This window comes from Triticum dicoccoides, chromosome 2A (assembly GCF_002162155.2).
Source record: "Triticum dicoccoides isolate Atlit2015 ecotype Zavitan chromosome 2A, WEW_v2.0, whole genome shotgun sequence".
In the NCBI taxonomy this organism is placed as follows: Eukaryota; Viridiplantae; Streptophyta; class Magnoliopsida; order Poales; family Poaceae; genus Triticum; species Triticum dicoccoides.
The window spans coordinates 118,858,098-118,877,731 of record NC_041382.1 but is presented as its reverse complement, the minus strand read 5'-3'; positions in this window follow the sequence as shown (position 1 = coordinate 118,877,731).

Below are 19,634 nucleotides of genomic sequence, written 5' to 3'. Positions count from 1 at the left end.
TTCATGAAACGGCAAATCAGCTACTGCACCAGTGAAGAAACCCGAGGTTGAACCCAAACCCGAGACTAAGTGCTTCTGTGATAAGGGGAATAGCCGCTAGAGCAGAATTACCCTAGATACTTGGTAGATAAGAAGGCTGGCAAGGTCGATAGAAGTATATTGGATATACATTATGTTAATGTGTACTTTACTAGTACTCCTAGTAGCACCAGGGTATAAGATACCGGTTCGGTTGCTAAGTGTTAGTAACTCGAAATAAAGAGCTACGGAATAAACGGAGACTAGCTAAAGGTGAGCTGACGATATGTGTTGGAAGTGTTTCCAAGTTTGATGTAATCAAACATCGCACGCTCCCTCTACCATCAAGATTAGTATTAAACCTGAATAATTGTCATTTGGTGCTTGCGTTGAGCATAGACATGATTGGATTATGTCTATTGCAATACCGTTATTCATTTAAGGAGAATAATGATTACTCTATTTATTTGAATAAAACCTTCAATGGTCTTGCACCTAAAATGAATGGTTTATTGAATCTCGATCGTAGTGATACACATTTTCATGCCAAAAGATATAAGATAGTAATGACAGTACCACTTACTTGTGGCACTGCCATGTAAGTCATAATGGTATAAAACGCATGAAGAAGCTCCATGTTGATGGATCTTTGGACTCACTCGTTTTTGAAAAGTTTGAGACATGCGAACCATGTCTATTGGTGTATATGCATGAAGAAACTCCATGCAAATGGACCGTTTGGACTCACTTGATTTTGAATCACTTGAGATATGCAAATCATACTACATGGGCAAGATGACTGAAAAGCCTCGTTTTCAGTAAGATGGAACAAGATAGCAACTTGTTGGAAGTAACACATTTTGATGTGTCCAATCCAATGAGTGCTGAGGCATGCAGTGAATATCGTTAGGATCTTACTTCACAGATGATTCGAGTAGATGTTGAGAATATTTACTTGAGGAAACACAAGTCTGAATTATTGAATGGTTCAAGTAATTTCAGAGTGAAGTTTAAGATCTTCGTGACAAGATGATAGAATGTCTATGATATGATCATAGAGATGAATATCTGAGTTACGAGTTTTGGCACACAATTAAGACATTGTGGAAATTGTTTCGCAATTAATACCACCTGGAACACCATAGTGTGATGGTGTGTCCGAACATCATAGTTGCACCCTATTGGATATGGTGCGTACCATGATGTCTCTTATCGAATTACCACTATCGTTCATGGGTTAGGCATTAGAGACAACCACATTCACTTTAAATAGGGCACCACGTAATTCCGATGAGATGACACCGTATAAATTATGGTTTAGAGAAACCTAAGTTGTCGTTTCTTAAAGGTTTGGGGCTGCGACGCTTATGTGAAAAAGTTTCAGGTTGATAAGCTCGAACCCAAAGCGGATAAAATGCATCTTCATAGGACACCCAAAACAGTTGGGTATACCTCCTAATTCAGATCCGAAAGCAATATGAATTGTTTCTTGAATCGGGTCCTTTCTCGAGGAAAAGTTTCTCTCGAAAGAATTGAGTGGGAGGATGGTGGAGACTTGATGAGGTTATTGAACCATCACTTCAACCAGTGTGTAGCAGGGCACAGGAAGTTGTTCCCGTGGCACCTACACCAATTGAAGTGGAAGCTTATGATAGTGATCATGAAACTTCAGATCAAGTCACTCCCAAACCTCGTAGGATGACAAGGATGCGTACTACTTGAGAGTGGTACGTAATCCTGTCTTGAAGGTCATGTTGCTAGACAACAATGAACCTACGAGCTATGAAGAAGCGATGGTGGGCCCGGATTCCGACGAATGGCTCAAGGCCATAAAATCCGAGAGAGGATCCATGTATGAAAACAAAGTGTAGACTTTGGAAGAACTACTTGATGATCGTAAGGCTGTTGAGTGTAGATGGATTTTAAAAGGAAGACGAACAATGATGGTAAATGTCACCATTAAGAAAGCTCGACTTGTCGTTAAGATGTTTTCTGACAAGTTCAAGGAGTTGACTACGGTGAAATTTTCTCACTCGTAGCGATGCTAAGAGTCTGTTAGAATTATGTTAGCGATCACTGCATTATTTATGAAATCTTGCAGATAGGATGTCAAAACATTGTTTCCTCGACAATTTTCTTGAGGAAAGGTTGAATGTGATACAATCGGAAAGTTTTGTCGATCCTAAGGATGCTAAAAGGTATGCTAGCTCCAGCGATCCTTCTAAGGACTGGAGTAAGCATCTCGGAGTTGGAATGTACGCTTTGATGAGATGATCAAAGATTTGGATTTATACAAAGTTTATGAGAAACTTGTATTTCCAAAGAAGTGAGTGGGAGCACTATAGAATTTCTGATGAGTATATGTTGTTGACATATTGATGATCAGATATGATGTAGAATTTCTAGAAAGCATATAGGGTTATTTGAAAGGTGTTTTTCAATAGAAAGCCTGGATTAAGCTACTTGAACATTGAGCATCAAGATCTATAAGGATAGATCAAAATGCTTAATAATACTTTCAAATGAGCACATACCTTGACATGATCTTGAAGGTGTTCAAGATGGACCAGTCAAAGAAGGAGTTCTTGCCTGAGTTGTAAGGTACGAAGTTAAGACTTAAAGCTCGACCACGGCAGAATAGAGAGAAAGTACGAAGGTCGTCCCCTATGCTTAAGACGTAGGCTCTTCAGTATGCTATGCTGTGTACCGCACCTGAAGTGTGCCTTGCCATGAGTCAGTCAAGGGGTACAAGAGTGGCTCACAGGACAGCGGTCAAAGTTATCCTTAGTAACTAGTGGACTAAGGAATTTTCTCGATTATGGAGGTGGTAAAAGAGTTCGTCGTGAAGGTTACGTTGATGCAAGCTTAACACCTATCCGGATAGCTCTGAGTAGAGAGACCGGATACATATAATGGAGCAATAATTTAGAATAGCTCAAAGTAGAACAGTTATTTGGAATAGCTCCAAATAGAGCGTGGTAGCTGAATCTAGGAGATGACATAGAGATTTGTAAAGCACACACGGATCTGAAAGGTTCAGACCCGTTGACTAAAACCTCTCTCACAAGCAACATGATCAAACATAAAACTCATTGAGTGTTAATCACATAGTGATGTGAACTAGACTACTGGCTCTAGTAAACTCTTGGGTATTAGTCACATGGTGATGTGACCTGTGAGTGTTAATCACATGGCGATGTGAACTGGATTATTGACTCTAGTGCAAGTGGGAGACTGTTGGGAATATGCCCTAGAGGCAATAATAAAAGTATTATTATTATATTTCCTTGTTCATGATAATTGTCTTTTATTCATGCTATAACTGTATTATCCGGAAATCGTAATACACGTGTGAATACATAGACCACAATATGTCCCTAGTGAGCCTCTAGTTGACTAGCTCGTTGTGATCAACAGATAGTCATGGTTTCCTGGCTATGGACATTAGATGTCGTTGATAATGGGATCACATCATTAGGAGAATGATGTGATGGACAAGACCCAATCCTAAGACTAGCACAAAAGATCGTGTAGTTCATTTGCTAGAGCTTTGCCAATGTCAAGTATCTCTTCCTTCGACCATGAGAGCGTGTAACTCCTGGATACCGTAGGAGTGCTTTGGGTGTATCAAACATCACAACGTAACTGGGTGACTATAAAGGTGCACTACAGGTATCTCCGAAAGTATCTATTGTTTTATGCGGATCGAGACTAGGATTTGTCACTCCATGTAAACGGAGGGGTATCTCTGGGCCCACTCGGTAGGACATCATCATATGCGCAATGTGACCAAGGAGTTGATCACGGGATGATGTGTTACGGAACGAGTAAACAGACTTGCCGGTAACGAGATTGAACAAGGTATTGGATACCGACGATCGAATCTCGGGCAAGTAACATACCGATAGACAAAGGGAATTGAATACGGGATTGATTAAGTCCTTGACATCGTGGTTCATCCGATGAGATCATCGTGGAACATGTGGGAGCCATCATGGGTATCCAGATCCCGCTGTTGGTTATTGACCGGAGAACGTCTCGGTCATGTCTGCATGTCTCCCGAACCCGTAGGGTCTACACACTTAAGGTTCGATGACGCTAGGGTTATAAAGGAAGTTTGTATGTGGTTACCGAATGTTGTTCGGAGTCCCGGATGAGATCCCGGACGTCACGAGGAGTTCCGGAATGGTCCGGAGGTAAATATTTATATATGGGAAGTCCTATTTTGGCCACCGGAAAATGTTCGGGATTTTTCGGTATTGTACCGGGAAGGTTCTAGAAGGTTCCGAAGTGGAGCCCACCTGCATGGGGGGACCCACATGAACGTGGGTAGTGGGGGCAAGGCCCCACACCCCTGGTCAAGGCGCACCAAGATCCCCCCTTAGAAGGAATAAGATCATATCCCGAAGGGATAAGATCAAGATCCCTAAAAAGGGGGGATAACAATCGGTGGGGAAGGAAATGATGGGATTTCTTTCCTCCCACCTTGGCCAACGCCCCAATGGACTTGGAGGTCAAGAAACCAGCCCCTCCACCCCTATATATAGTGGGGAGGCGCATGGGAGCAAAAGACGAAGTTCTGGCGCAGCCCTCCCCCTCTCACAAGTACTCCTCCTCTCCCGCGGTGCTTGGCGAAGCCATGCAGGATTGCCACGCTCCTCCACCACCACCACGCTGTTGTGCTGCTGTTGGATGGAGTCTTCCTCAACCTCTCCCTCTCTCCTTGCTGGATCAAGGCGTGGGAGACGTCACCGGGCTGTACGTGTGTTGAACGCGGAGGTGCCGTGCGTTCGGCACTTGATCATCGGTGATTTGAATCACGACGAGTACGACTCCATCAACCCCGTTCACTTGAACGCTTCCGCTTAGCGATCTACAAGGGTATGTAGATGCATTCTCTTTCTACTCGTTGCTGGTCTCTCCATAGATAGATCTTGGTGACACGTAGGAAAATTTTGAATTTCTGCTACGTTCCCCAACAGTGGCATCATGAGCTAGGTCTATTGCGTAGATTCTTTGCACGAGTAGAACACAAAGTAGTTGTGGGCGTTGATGTTGTTCAATATGCTTACCGTTACTAGTCCAATCTTGTTTCGATGGTATTGTGGGATGAAGCGGCCCGCACCGACCTTACACGTACTCTTACGTGAGACAGGTTCCACCGATTGACATGCACTTGGTGCATAAGGTGGCTAGCGGGTGCCAGTCTCTCCCACTTTAGTCAGAACGGATTCGATGAAAAGGGTCCTTATGAAGGGTAAATAGCAATTGGCATATCACGTTGTGGTTTTGCGTAGGTAAGAAACGTTCTTGCTAGAAACCCATAGCAGCCACGTAAAACATGCAAACAACAATTAGAGGACGTCTAACTTGTTTTTGCAGGGTATGCTATGTGATGTGATATGGCCAAAAGGATGTGATGAATGATATGTGATGTATGAGATTGATCATGTTCTTGTAATAGGATTCACGACTTGCATGTCGATGAGTATGACAACCGGCAGGAGCCATAGGAGTTGTCTTTATTTATTGTATGACCTGCGTGTCATTTAACAACGCCATGTAAATTACTTTACTTTATTGCTAAACGCGTTAGCCATAGAAGTAGAAGTAGTCGTTGGCGTGACAACTTCATGAAGACACGATGATGGAGATCATGATGATGGAGATCATGGTGTCATGCCGGTGACAAGATGATCATGGAGCCCCGAAGATGAAGATCAAAGGAGCTATATGATATTGGCCATATCATGTCACTACTCTATTTGATTGCATGTGATGTTTATCATGTTTATGCATCTTGTTTGCTTAGGACGACGGTAGTAAATAAGATGATCCCTTACAAAATTTCAAGAAGTGTTCTCCCCTAACTGTGCACCGTTGCTACAGTTCGTCGCTTCTAAGCACCACGTGATGATCGGGTGTGATGGATTCTTACGTTCACATACAACGGGTGTAAGACAGTTTTACACAGCGAAAACACTTAGGGTTAACTTGACGAGCCTAGCATGTACAGACATGGCCTCGGAACACGGAGACCGAAAGGTCGAGCATGAGTCGTGTAGTAGATACGATCAACATGAAGATGTTCACCGATGATGACTAGTCCGTCTCATGTGATGATCGGACACGGCCTAGTTGACTCGGATCATGTAATCACTTAGATGACCAGAGGGATGTCTATCTGAGTGGGAGTTCATAAGATGAACTTAATTATCCTGAACATAGTCAAAAGACCTTTTGCAAATTATGTCGTAGCTCGCGCTTTAGTTCTACTGTTTTAGATATGTTCCTAGAGAAAATATAGTTGAAAGTTGATAGTAGCAATTATGCGGACAGTAGAACGCTTATGTCCTTAATGCACTGCTCAGTGTGCTAAACCCCAAACGTCGTTTGTGGATGTTTCGAACATCGAACATACACGTTTTGATAACTACGTGATAGTTCAGTTAAACGGTTTGGAATTAAGGCACCAAAGACGTTTTTCGAAACATCGCGGAACATATGAGATGTTTCGAGGGCTGAAATTGGGATTTCAGGCTCGTGCTCACGTCAAGAGGTATAAGACCTCCGACGATTCTCTTAGCCTGCAAGCTAAGGGAGAAAATCTCAATCATTGAGCTTGTGCTCAGATTGTCTGAGTGCAACAATCACTTGAATTGAGTGGGAGTTGATCTTCCAAATGAGATAGTGATGTTTCTCCAAAGTCATTGCCACCAAGCTGCTAGAGCTTCGTGATGAACTATAACATATCAGGGATAGACATGATGATCCTTGAGGTATTCACGATGTTTGACACCGTGAAAGTAGAAATCAAGAAGGAGCATCAATTGTTGATGGTTGGTGAAACCACTAGTTTCAAGAAGGGCAAGGGCAAGAAGGGATACTTCATGAAACGGCAAATCAGCTGCTGCACCAGTGAAGAAACCCGAGGTTGAACCCAAACCCGAGACTAAGTGCTTCTGTGATAAGGGGAATAGCCGCTAGAGCAGAATTACCCTAGATACTTGGTAGATAAGAAGGCTGGCAAGGTCGATAGAAGTATATTGGATATACATTATGTTAATGTGTACTTTACTAGTACTCCTAGTAGCACCAGGGTATAAGATACCGGTTCGGTTGCTAAGTGTTAGTAACTCGAAATAAAGAGCTACGGAATAAACGGAGACTAGCTAAAGGTGAGCTGACGATATGTGTTGGAAGTGTTTCCAAGTTTGATGTAATCAAACATCGCACGCTCCCTCTACCATCAAGATTAGTATTAAACCTGAATAATTGTCATTTGGTGCTTGCGTTGAGCATAGACATGATTGGATTATGTCTATCGCAATACGGTTATTCATTTAAGGAGAATAATGATTACTCTATTTATTTGAATAAAACCTTCAATGGTCTTGCACCTAAAATGAATGGTTTATTGAATCTCGATCGTAGTGATACACATTTTCATGCCAAAAGATATAAGATAGTAATGACAGTACCACTTACTTGTGGCACTGCCATGTAAGTCATAATGGTATAAAACGCATGAAGAAGCTCCATGTTGATGGATCTTTGGACTCACTCGTTTTTGAAAAGTTTGAGACATGCGAACCATGTCTATTGGTGTATATGCATGAAGAAACTCCATGCAAATGGACCGTTTGGACTCACTTGATTTTGAATCATTTGAGATATGCAAATCATACTACATGGGCAAGATGACTGAAAAGCCTCGTTTTTAGTAAGATGGAACAAGATAGCAACTTGTTGGAAGTAACACATTTTGATGTGTCCAATCCAATGAGTGCTGAGGCATGCAGTGAATATCGTTAGGATCTTACTTCACAGATGATTCGAGTAGATGTTGAGAATATTTACTTGAGGAAACACAAGTCTGAATTATTGAATGGTTCAAGTAATTTCAGAGTGAAGTTTAAGATCTTCGTGACAAGATGATAGAATGTCTATGATATGATCATAGAGATGAATATCTGAGTTACGAGTTTTGGCACACAATTAAGACATTGTGGAAATTGTTTCGCAATTAATACCACCTGGAACACCATAGTGTGATGGTGTGTCCGAACATCATAGTTGCACCCTATTGGATATGGTGCGTACCATGATGTCTCTTATCGAATTACCACTATCGTTCATGGGTTAGGCATTAGAGACAACCACATTCACTTTAAATAGGGCACCACGTAATTCCGATGAGATGACACCGTATAAATTATGGTTTAGAGAAACCTAAGTTGTCGTTTCTTAAAGGTTTGGGGCTGCGACGCTTATGTGAAAAAGTTTCAGGTTGATAAGCTCGAACCCAAAGCGGATAAAATGCATCTTCATAGGACACCCAAAACAGTTGGGTATACCTCCTAATTCAGATCCGAAAGCAATATGAATTGTTTCTTGAATCGGGTCCTTTCTCGAGGAAAAGTTTCTCTCGAAAGAATTGAGTGGGAGGATGGTGGAGACTTGATGAGGTTATTGAACCATCACTTCAACCAGTGTGTAGCAGGGCACAGGAAGTTGTTCCCGTGGCACCTACACCAATTGAAGTGGAAGCTTATGATAGTGATCATGAAACTTCAGATCAAGTCACTCCCAAACCTCGTAGGATGACAAGGATGCGTACTACTTGAGAGTGGTACGTAATCCTGTCTTGAAGGTCATGTTGCTAGACAACAATGAACCTACGAGCTATGAAGAAGCGATGGTGGGCCCGGATTCCGACGAATGGCTCAAGGCCATAAAATCCGAGAGAGGATCCATGTATGAAAACAAAGTGTAGACTTTGGAAGAACTACTTGATGATCGTAAGGCTGTTGAGTGTAGATGGATTTTAAAAGGAAGACGAACAATGATGGTAAATGTCACCATTAAGAAAGCTCGACTTGTCGTTAAGATGTTTTCTGACAAGTTCAAGGAGTTGACTACGGTGAAATTTTCTCACTCGTAGCGATGCTAAGAGTCTGTTAGAATTATGTTAGCGATCACTGCATTATTTATGAAATCTTGCAGATAGGATGTCAAAACATTGTTTCCTCGACAATTTTCTTGAGGAAAGGTTGAATGTGATACAATCGGAAAGTTTTGTCGATCCTAAGGATGCTAAAAGGTATGCTAGCTCCAGCGATCCTTCTAAGGACTGGAGTAAGCATCTCGGAGTTGGAATGTACGCTTTGATGAGATGATCAAAGATTTGGATTTATACAAAGTTTATGAGAAACTTGTATTTCCAAAGAAGTGAGTGGGAGCACTATAGAATTTCTGATGAGTATATGTTGTTGACATATTGATGATCAGATATGATGTAGAATTTCTAGAAAGCATATAGGGTTATTTGAAAGGTGTTTTTCAATAGAAAGCCTGGATTAAGCTACTTGAACATTGAGCATCAAGATCTATAAGGATAGATCAAAATGCTTAATAATACTTTCAAATGAGCACATACCTTGACATGATCTTGAAGGTGTTCAAGATGGACCAGTCAAAGAAGGAGTTCTTGCCTGAGTTGTAAGGTACGAAGTTAAGACTTAAAGCTCGACCACGGCAGAATAGAGAGAAAGTACGAAGGTCGTCCCCTATGCTTAAGACGTAGGCTCTTCAGTATGCTATGCTGTGTACCGCACCTGAAGTGTGCCTTGCCATGAGTCAGTCAAGGGGTACAAGAGTGGCTCACAGGACAGCGGTCAAAGTTATCCTTAGTAACTAGTGGACTAAGGAATTTTCTCGATTATGGAGGTGGTAAAAGAGTTCGTCGTGAAGGTTACGTTGATGCAAGCTTAACACCTATCCGGATAGCTCTGAGTAGAGAGACCGGATACATATAATGGAGCAATAATTTAGAATAGCTCAAAGTAGAACAGTTATTTGGAATAGCTCCAAATAGAGCGTGGTAGCTGAATCTAGGAGATGACATAGAGATTTGTAAAGCACACACGGATCTGAAAGGTTCAGACCCGTTGACTAAAACCTCTCTCACAAGCAACATGATCAAACATAAAACTCATTGAGTGTTAATCACATAGTGATGTGAACTAGACTACTGGCTCTAGTAAACTCTTGGGTATTAGTCACATGGTGATGTGACCTGTGAGTGTTAATCACATGGCGATGTGAACTGGATTATTGACTCTAGTGCAAGTGGGAGACTGTTGGAAATATGCCCTAGAGGCAATAATAAAAGTATTATTATTATATTTCCTTGTTCATGATAATTGTCTTTTATTCATGCTATAACTGTATTATCCGGAAATCGTAATACACGTGTGAATACATAGACCACAATATGTCCCTAGTGAGCCTCTAGTTGACTAGCTCGTTGTGATCAACAGATAGTCATGGTTTCCTGGCTATGGACATTGGATGTCGTTGATAACGGGATCACATCATTAGGAGAATGATGTGATGGACAAGACCCAATCCTAAGACTAGCACAAAAGATCGTGTAGTTCATTTGCTAGAGCTTTGCCAATGTCAAGTATCTCTTCCTTCGACCATGAGAGCGTGTAACTCCTGGATACCGTAGGAGTGCTTTGGGTGTATCAAACGTCACAACGTAACTGGGTGACTCTAAAGGTGCACTACAGGTATCTCCGAAAGTATCTATTGTTTTATGCGGATCGAGACTGGGATTTGTCACTCCGTGTAAACGGAGAGGTATCTCTGGGCCCACTCGGTAGGACATCATCATATGCGCAATGTGACCAAGGAGTTGATCACGGGATGATGTGTTACGGAACGAGTAAACAGACTTGCCGGTAACGAGATTGAACAAGGTATTGGATACCAACGATCGAATCTCGGGCAAGTAACATACCGATAGACAAAGGGAATTGAATACGGGATTGATTAAGTCCTTGACATCGTGGTTCATCCGATGAGATCATCGTGGAACATGTGGGAGCCATCATGGGTATCCAGATCCTGCTGTTGGTTATTGACCGGAGAACGTCTCGGTCATGTCTGCATGTCTCCCGAACCCGTAGGGTCTACACACTTAAGGTTCGATGACGCTAGGGTTATAAAGGAAGTTTGTATGTGGTTACCGAATGTTGTTCGGAGTCCCGGATGAGGTCCCGGACGTCACGAGGAGTTCCGGAATGGTCCGGAGGTAAAGATTTATATATGGGAAGTCCTATTTTGGCCACCGGAAAATGTTCGGGATTTTTCGGTATTGTGCCGGGAAGGTTCTAGAAGGTTCCGGAGTGGGGCCCACCTGCATGGGGGGACCCACATGAACGTGGGTAGTGGGGGCAAGGCCCCACACCCCTGTTCAAGGCGCACCAAGATCCCCCCTTAGAAGGAATAAGATCATATCCCGAAGGGATAAGATCAAGATCCCTAAAAAGGGGGGATAACAATCGGTGGGGAAGGAAATGATGGGATTTCTTTCCTCCCACCTTGGCCAACGCCCCATTGGACTTGGAGGGCAAGAAACCAGCCCCTCCACCCCTATATATAGTGGGGAGGCGCATGGGAGCAAAAGATGAAGTTCTGGCGCAGCCCTCCCCCTCTCACAAGTACTCCTCCTCCCCCGCGGTGCTTGGCGAAGCCCTGCAGGATTGCCACGCTCCTCCACCACCACCACACCGTTGTGCTGCTGTTGGATGGAGTCTTCCTCAACCTCTCCCTCTCTCCTTGCTGGATCAAGGCGTGGGAGACGTCACCGGGCTTTACGTGGGTTGAACGCGGAGGTGCCGTGCGTTCGGCACTTGATCATCGGTGATTTGAATCACGACGAGTACGACTCCATCAACCCCGTTCACTTGAACGCTTCCGCTTAGCGATCTACAAGGGTATGTAGATGCATTCTCTTTCTACTCGTTGCTGGTCTCTCCATAGATAGATCTTGGTGACACGTAGGAAAATTTTGAATTTCTGCTACGTTCCCCAACATGATCTACAAGACATATTGTAAAAAATTGAGACTAAGTTCATGATAATTAAGTTCATCTAATCAAATTATTCAATGAACTCCCACTTAGATAGACATCCCTCCTATAATCTAAGTATAACATGATCCGAGTTAACTAGGCCGTGTCCGATCATCACGTGAGACGGACTAGTCAACATCGGTGAACATCTTCATGTTGATCGTATCTTCTATACGACTCATGCTCGACCTTTCGGTCTTCTGTGTTCCGAGGCCATGTCTGTACATGCTAGGCTCGTCAAGTCAACCTAAGTGTTTGCATGTGTAAATCTGTCTTACACCCGTTGTATGTGAACGTTGGAATCTAACACCCGATCATCACGTGGTGCTTCGAAACAACGATCTGTCGCAACGGTGCATAGTTAGGGGGAACACTTTCTTGAAATTATTATGAGGGATCATCTTATTTACTACCGTTGTTCAAAGTAAACAAGATGCAGAAACATGATAAACATCAGATGCAATCAAATAATAATAGTGACATGATATGGCCAATATCACATAGCTCCTTTGATCTCCATCTTGGGGCTCCATGATCATCTTGTCACCGGCATGACACCATGATCTCCATCATCATGATCTCCATCATCGTGTCTCCATGAATTTGCTCACCAACTATTACTTCTACTACTATGGCTAACACGTTTAGCAATAAAGTAAAGTAATTTACATGACGTTTCTCAATGACACGCAGGTCATACAAAAATAAAGACAACTCCTATGGCTCCTGCCGGTTGTCATACTCATCGACATGCAAGTCGTGATTCCTATTACAATAGCATGAACATCTCATACATCACATATATATCATTCATCATTCATCACAACTTTGGCCATATCATATCACAAAGCACTTGCTGCAAAAACAAGTTAGACGTCCTCTAATTGTTGTTGCAAGTTTTACGTGGCTGAAGTAGGGTTCTAGAAAGAAGGTTTTCTTACCTATGTGAAAGCCACAACGTGATTTGTCAACTTCTATTTACCCTTCATAAGGACCCTTTTCATCGAATCTGCTCCAACAAAAGTGGGAGAGACAGACACCCGCCAGCCACCTTATGCAACTTGTGCATGTTAGTCGGTGGAACCGGTCTCACGTAAACGTACGTGTAAGGTTGGTCCGGGCCGCTTCATCCCACAATACCGTTGAAGCAAGATAAGACTAATAGCGACAAGAAAGTTGACAACATCAACGCCCACAACAAATTGTGTTCTACTCGTGCAAGAGAACTACGCATAGACCTAGCTCATGATGCCACTATTGGGGAACGTTGCAGAAAACAAAAAATTTCCTACGGTTTCACCAAGATCCATCTAGGAGTTCATCTAGAAATGAGTGATTGGATTGCATCTACATACCTTTGTAGATCACGCGCGGAAGCGTTCAAAGAACGGGGATGAGGAAGTCGTACTCGACGTGATCCAAATCACCGGAGATCCTAGCGCCGAACGGATGGCACCTCCGCGTTCAACACACGTACGGTCAGCGTAATGTCTCCTCCTTCTTGATCCAGCAAGGGCGAAGGAGAGGTTGAGGAAGATGGCTCCAGCAGCAGCACGACGGCGTGGTGGTGATGGAGCTGCAGTACTCCGGCAGGGCTTCGCTAAGCTCTATGGAGGAGAAGGAGGTGTTGGAGAGGGAGAGGGAGGCACCAAAGGCATGGTATGAGAGGCCCTCCTTTCCCCACTATATATAGGGAGTCCAAGGGGGGGCGCCGGCCCTAGGAGATCCAATCTCCTAGGGGGGTGCCGCCAAGGGAGGAATCCCTCCTCCCCAAGGCACCTAGGAGGTGCCTTCCCCCTTTGGGACTCTTCCCTTCCTTGAACCCTAGGCGCATGGGCCTCTTGGGGCTAGTTCCCTTGGCCCATATAGGCCAAGGCGCACCCCCTACAGCCCATGTGCCCCCCCGGGGCAGGTGGCTCCACCCGGTGGACCCCCGGGACCCTTCCGGTGGTCCCGGTACAATACCAATAACCCCGAAACTTGTCCCGATGGCCGAAATAGCACTTCCTATATATAATTCTTTACCTCCGGACCATTCAGGAACTCCTCGTGACGTCCGGGATCTCATCCGGGACTCCGAACAACATTCGGGTTACTGCATATACATATCCCTACAACCCTAGCGTCACCGAACCTTAAGTGTGTAGACCCTACGGGTTCGGGAGACATGTAGACATGACCGAGATTGCTCTCCGGTCAATAACCAACAGCGGGATCTGGATACTCATGTTGGCTCCCACATGCTCCTCGATGATCTCATCGGATGAACCACGATGTCGAGGATTCACATAACCCCATATACAATTCCCTTTGTCAATCGGTATGCTACTTGCCCGAGATTCGATCGTCGGTATCCCAATACCTCGTTCAATCTCGTTACTGGCAAGTCACTTTACTCGTACCTTAATGCATGATCCCGTGACCAGACACTTGGTCACTTTGAGCTCATTTTGATGATGCATTACCGAGTGGGCCCAGTGATACCTCTCCGTCATATGGAGGGACAAATCCCAGTCTTGATCCATGTCAACCCAACAGACACTTTCGGAGATACCCGAAGTATACCTTTATAGTCACCCAGTTACGTTGTGACGTTTGGTATACCCAAAGCACTCCTACGGTATCCGGGAGTTACACGATCTCATGGTCTAAGGAAAGGATACTGGACATTGGATAACTCTAGCAAACGAACTATACGATCTTATGCTATGTTTAGGATTGGGTCTTGTCCATCACATCATTCTCCTAATGATGTGATCTCGTTATCAATGACATCCAATGTCCATAGTCAGGAAACCATGACTATCTGTTGATCAACGAGCTAGTCAACTAGAGGCTTACTAGGGACATGTTGGTGTCTATTATTCACACATGTATTACGATTTCCGTATAACACAATTATAGCATGAATAAAGGACAATTATCATGAACAAGGAAATATAATAATAATGCTTTTATTATTGCCTCTAGGGCATATTTCCAATAGCATGCAGCGACTTAAATCGCTAGAATTAATGAGGGTTAAACTTCTGCATGCCGAGGGCACACATGCATCCACTTAAATCGCTGGAATTTATTAGGCTTAAACTTCTGCATGCCGTTAATTATTGCCATGCCTTGGACTTGCTGCTTTGCTCACGGGACTAATAAATCCGGACGGAGGGAGTACCTTGGTTTGTTAGAGGTTTGGATTAAGTCCTGCAAACCGGAAAGGAGGTACTAGTACGTGCGTGATCCGCTAATTATTCATGTAGGATCGAGTAGGTCGTTTCTTGAATTGAGCCCTGCAAACCGGAAAGGAGGTAGTACGTGCGTGATTCGCTATTTATCCATGTAGGATCGATAGTGTAGCTTGTCAGTTTCTTCAGAGGTAGGCATTTTTATACATGTAGGATCGATAGTGTAGCTTGTTAGTTTCTTCATAGGTAGGCATTTTTATTCAAAAAACTGCCCTTTCGCATCTTGCGTCGCAAATAAAACTGCCAGGAGCGCATTTGTAGGCTAGCTAGTGATCGATCAGTAACTTGTAAACACCGAGCGAACAGAAATAAGTAATTGTTAATGCATCTCAATGGTTCACAGATCATATACAAATATGTAGCTCCAAAAGCAAAGATCAGCCACTTTGGATCTTGCGTCGCAACTAAAACTAACTAGTATGATTCCCATACATAAGATCAACATGTTAATGCATCTCAATGACTCACAGATCATATACAAATATGTAGCTCCAAAAGCAAAGATCTAGAAAAAACATTTGTTCTTCCTGCTAACATGGATGCTTCTCTTGGCCAACATTCAGTACAGACTGAAATACAAATTTGTTTGTGAAGTCTACAATTCCTCTTGCAAACGTAAGTGGTTTCACCAACAGCTGGAACCATGAGAATGAACCAGACATGATGGAGGAACATCCACTGCAATATGATTTTGTCTTCTCTCGATCACACGGCGAGACTATTTTCAAAATACAAACTTTAACTTCGGTAAAATGATGCCCATTGTGTAATCATACCAAAGCAATGAAGCACCTAGTGTTGGCCAATAAATAGTACAGTACTACTTTTCTGCAGTCCATGAAGTGACTATCCAATCTTTCTGTGTCTATTTTCAAATGGCACTGCATGCAGTGACTATACTATTCTCTTGTGCAGTTCAACCAAAATTGCGGGCACTTTGTTGGTTTGCCAAATAGCAACAGGTAGACATCTTTGTCTGCACAAATATCAAGCAGCTAGTAAACATATACCACACCTTGTATTTTCAGTTTAAACATGTCTCTTCCGCTTAGCATCTGTCATGTTCTGCCCTGGACAATCTGATACAGTTATGTTATGCCCTGGACAATTTCATACTGAATTGATTTGCTGGTTCAGAGCAGAAATATAGCGCCTATTCTTCATCAGACCAAGGATATCCATGTTCGAAGTGATGGAAGAGGTGAAATTGATACAACCGAAATTGAGCATCCAATCATTGAATCCTGTCCTGCACCTCCAATGTAGGTCCACCCTGCCAATAAATTCACATGCAAACCACTAGTATTACTATCTAATGACAGTACAAAAGAGTAGCAAGATAGTAGCAAACCATGTACCTTCCTAATGATCAGCTCATAGTGCCACCAATTGGATATAAAGGTTGGGAAAAACATGCTCCTAATGTTGAACCAGTTGGACTTTTTGTGCTGTTCCACTAAAATCGAGCATCCCTATTTGCATAGATATTGGAAGTGTGATTACTCTAAAAGTGGCACTAGTTGAAGCATAGAATCACAAATATAAGCATTCCAATTTCTTAATGGGAAAGGTAGCAAGACTGTTTCTAACCACCTGTTTAAAGGAATAAATAAAGCAACAGCGGCTGATGTGAGGAAGGCATACATAGTTTTTTCTGGAAAAGTGAGCCATTCCTAACCTTTCCTCTTCTTTTAAGCAAATTTTGTGCGGTTCTACTAAAATAAAATGCCATCACCGCCTTGACAATTCAGTGACACTGTACAAAAGGAAATGACTTAACATTACATCATGATGTCACGTATGTAGACGACAGGCATTAGAGACAAACATACAGACCTCCTCAAGAGAACAGCTGGATGAGGAGGTGCCCACTCTTGACCTTTCCTCTTGTCTTCATAATTCTCTATGTAGTTTAACCAAAATAAAATGACATCAGCGCCTTGGCATTTTGGTGACACTGTACAAAAAAAATTAACTTATCTCATGAAAGTGAGGTATGTAATCTATAAGCATTAACAGTGCAAAAATCTGACGGGAGTAACAAGTTTCATCGTTGGTATATGGGCTGTGCAATAGCATTAGAATGCCTTATAGCTGAAAAATCTTTAATACATCCATAATCAACAGCTAACCCTAAAATAATCCAGTGACATTAAATGGCATTGCTTAAATTTATGGGTGGCATTAGACTGAGAGCGGCATTAGTTAAATGTGGCATCACTTTAGCAGTAGCATTGCTTGACTTGACTGCTGGCTTTATACTAACAGCAAAAAAAGTGGCAATAAGAGCATGGGAGGCACCAGTACGATGTACCTCCACGGACGCAGAGTGGTGAGGGAGGTATGGTTGCCTAGAGCAACAAATATCCAGGCAGCATATGTGGATTACGGTCCCATTTTTGTTCTCTTTAGCCACCTTTTTCCTATGCGAGGACAACAAACCGATCAACCTGGTCATTCTCTATTGCGTTGTCATGCCTTTCTACCCTTCTTCAACCAAGAGACACGAGACTCGTTCCTTAGCTACTGATTTTCCCCTTTTCAACCTAGATGCGGGTTTGATGACTACTCTCTTGGACAGTACAGTCTCCCTTCCTTTCCTTATTCAACCCAGACATGGATTAGTCTGCATGAAGTAGGGTATCCTTTAATAGTGCAAATTATGGTTTTCGTCTGCGTGGCCAGCAGAGTAGAGGATAGAAAATTGGGAAGATGGTGGAGTGGAAAAAGATCGAGATGCAATGACGTAGCATCTGGGGCAATAGAACAAGGTTATGCCTCGAAAAGAGGTAGCATACCTGAGGGTCGGCGGGAAGTGGCTTCGCTCGTGGTCGTCGTCCTCCGCACGCACTACGGCAGCGAGCTTGGGGATGGAGGCCATCCCGCGCGGGCGCTAGGTCTGAGAGGACGGCTGTCACGACCGGGTTTTCCGGGTAATAAATTTCCAAAAAAGACCGTCGTGCTCATCAGCCCCAGGATTACTGTTAGCTGATGAGGCTCCAACTTGATACAGAAATTCCAAGCAAAAATACAAAAAAATATGTAGTACAAGACCATTCTGGCCTGTGAGTACAACAAATGGTTTCCAGTGGTTGATGGCGGAAGCGGGTTGTGAAACATCAGTATCTATGGGACTCCATTTCCCACGGGAACAGCTGACCAGGTTAATTCCTATCTTCGCGAGGCTGCTATCTCCATTGAGTGGGTTCCGGGGCTGGCATCGCGTCGCTCATCTCCGTGCAAGATAATTTGGCCAAGACAATAGCCAGGGACAAGCCAGTGAGTACTTTGAATGTACTCGCAAACATTATGAATACAGGTATAATATAACAATGATGTGCTGAAAATATTTTATGCTCATGACGTCAGTCACAAAAGATAAATAAATCTCGGATGCGTGCAAGCAAGTTATTTATAAAATTTCAATAACAGAGTAGCATTAAAATTTATGAAATAAATAACAAGTAATGCCACAGTCGGGCGTCTGAGCGACACCACATAAAGGGCTTTAAAAGAAATGCCACAGTCGGGCGTCTGGGCGACGCCACATAAAGGGCTTTAAAAGAAATGCCACAGTCGGGCGTCTGGGCGACGCCACATAAAGGGCTTTAAAAGAAATGCCACAGTCGGGCGTCTGGACGACGCCACATAAAGGGCTTTAAAAGAAATGCCACAGTCGGGCGTCTGGGCGACGCCACATAAAGGGCTTTAAAAGAAATGCCACAGTGAATATCCCGGAGGTAGAACCATCCTAGAGATATTCGGTAATAATATCACGGGTTAGTCAACAATAATAATAATCATAGATATCACAAGTCACGAGTAGTAATTCCATTTTTCTGGTTAACGGTTTCACCTCCGAAGACCGACACTAAGACCGACACCTGACCCATCCCAGACTGTAATCCTTAACCATAGACACGGCTATTCGAATAGGTTTATTCTCTGCAGAGGGTGTACTCTTTACCCACGAGTAACGGATTTCTCTAGTCCAGCAGGACTAATTCCGTCTACGGTCTTTTTGTTGAAAACACACCTAACTTGCACACACCAGCTTATCTCACACGTGTCTGGAATCACCCACGACACCTGTTAAGCAAACTCTAAGTGGGGAGGCTACAACCTCGCGTAGCATGGGATCAAATTTATATCGCGCGCTCTAAGGGGTGGCCTCCCCTCTCGGTCCCAACCGGAAACACCCATGCCCCCGGACCAGGTGTCCTGCCTACCAGCTACAACCGGTATCTTCCACCATGGCCTCTCTGAACGGTGTGTGCTGGAAAGAGGTTGACAACTTACTGAACCGTACTCTACTTGCTGTAGAGACGAGTGGTAGTACGAAACAAGTATGGGGGTTACTGGAACAAGACTCGATCTACGGTCGACTCAGGAGGTCCAAGTATTCCCTGCATGATTAGCATGACGAATATATTTCATCCATCAGAGTCACCTC